Source organism: Triticum dicoccoides, chromosome 7B, assembly GCF_002162155.2.
Source record: "Triticum dicoccoides isolate Atlit2015 ecotype Zavitan chromosome 7B, WEW_v2.0, whole genome shotgun sequence".
Classification (NCBI taxonomy): domain Eukaryota; kingdom Viridiplantae; phylum Streptophyta; class Magnoliopsida; order Poales; family Poaceae; genus Triticum; species Triticum dicoccoides.
In genome coordinates, this window is record NC_041393.1 from 173,920,935 (window position 1) to 173,922,509 (window position 1,575).

Sequence of the window (1,575 nt, forward strand, 5' to 3'; positions counted from 1 at the left end):
GGGGAAAAGGGGGAGCAAAGCAACCGTGAGTACTCATCCAAAGTACTCGCAAGCAAGGATCTACACTACATATGCAACATTATCAAAGGAAGGCTGTATATGTGGACTGGGCTGCAGAAATGCCAGAATAGAGAGAAGGCCTAGTCCTATCGAAGACTAGCATCTTCTGGAAACCACCATCTTGCAGTAAATAGGAGGGAGTAGAGTAGCGCAAAGCAAGGTAGAAGTAGTGTTATCAACCTCGGTCGGAGATCCTTTCTCGACTCCCTGCGAGAAAGAAATCCCAGAGCCATACTATCCAATTATCATCACAATCCATTACTCATCACCATCCAATTCTCATCACAAGTATCCAGTTCTAGTTGTATCGATCGGGATACAACTCCAAGTGTCCGTTACCGTAGGACAGACTATCGACAGATGTTTTCTTCCCTGCAGGGTGCACCAACTTACCCACCACGCTCGCTTAACTCCGGCCGGACACACTTTCCAGGGTCATGCCCGGCCTCGGCCAAACAATACGCCGCAACCCGACCTAGGCTTAATAGAGAGGCCAGCACGCCGGACTAAACCTATGCCCCCAGAGGTCATGGGCCATCTCCCCGGGAACTCCTACATGTTGCGTGGGCGGCCGGTGAGCAGACCTAGCTACCTCCTTCAACAAGGCAGGCGCTTACGCAGTCCAACCCAGCGCGTGCCGCTCAGTCGCTGATGTCTATTAAGCTTCGGCTGATGTATACGACGCAGAACGCCCATACTATGCCCACGTGATGGTTAGTGCTATCAGGCCAAAGGCCCCTCGGATCAAATATCCAAATCGTAGTGGATTAGGAACGCGCGGTAACAAGCAGAGACTCACGAAAGATGTGACCCCATTGCCCCGTCTCGAGGACTTGCGGCAAGGGCTAGGAATGCCCGGCCACGCCTCGTAATTATCTCGCAGGCACCTTCCAGGTCAACCCGTCTCCACATCACTCGCAATTAAGCTCGCGCTGGTACCCCTCAGGGTCGACCCGTCTTTCCAAGTAACAGTGGTAAAGTCCAAGTATCCGTGTGTCCAAACATCAAGGGGAAAACCCGAGGAATCACCCCCGATGAATTCCACTAGATGTAATCATCAAGGTGAACGTAAGAGGAATCACCCTCGAGGTTCACACTTGAGGGGTTGCACGACAGAGTCGTATCGGAAGTGGTTAAGGAGGAAATCACCCTCGATGACCATGACCGAATAACTACTCTACAGAGATCTCATCAGGAGTGACGTATGAGGTTCCACCCTCGGCACTCGATGGTAACTCTACAGAGTCGAGCAACGAAGGGGCGTGATGTGACGTGAGGTGTCGGGGCCTGGTCTTCGATCCCGTTGATCGGGTCTTCTAATAATCCAGCGGGGTAGTCGAGTCAAGTGGGGGGGGGGTTCACTGATGGGTCTCTAACCAACCTATACTAAGCAGTTTACGATAAGCAGGTAGGTAACAATAGCAGGTTACAATAAACAGGCTATGCAGCAGAATAGGAGCAAACAATAACAGTAGCAAAATCTAATGCAAGCATGAGAGAATGGAATGGGAAATA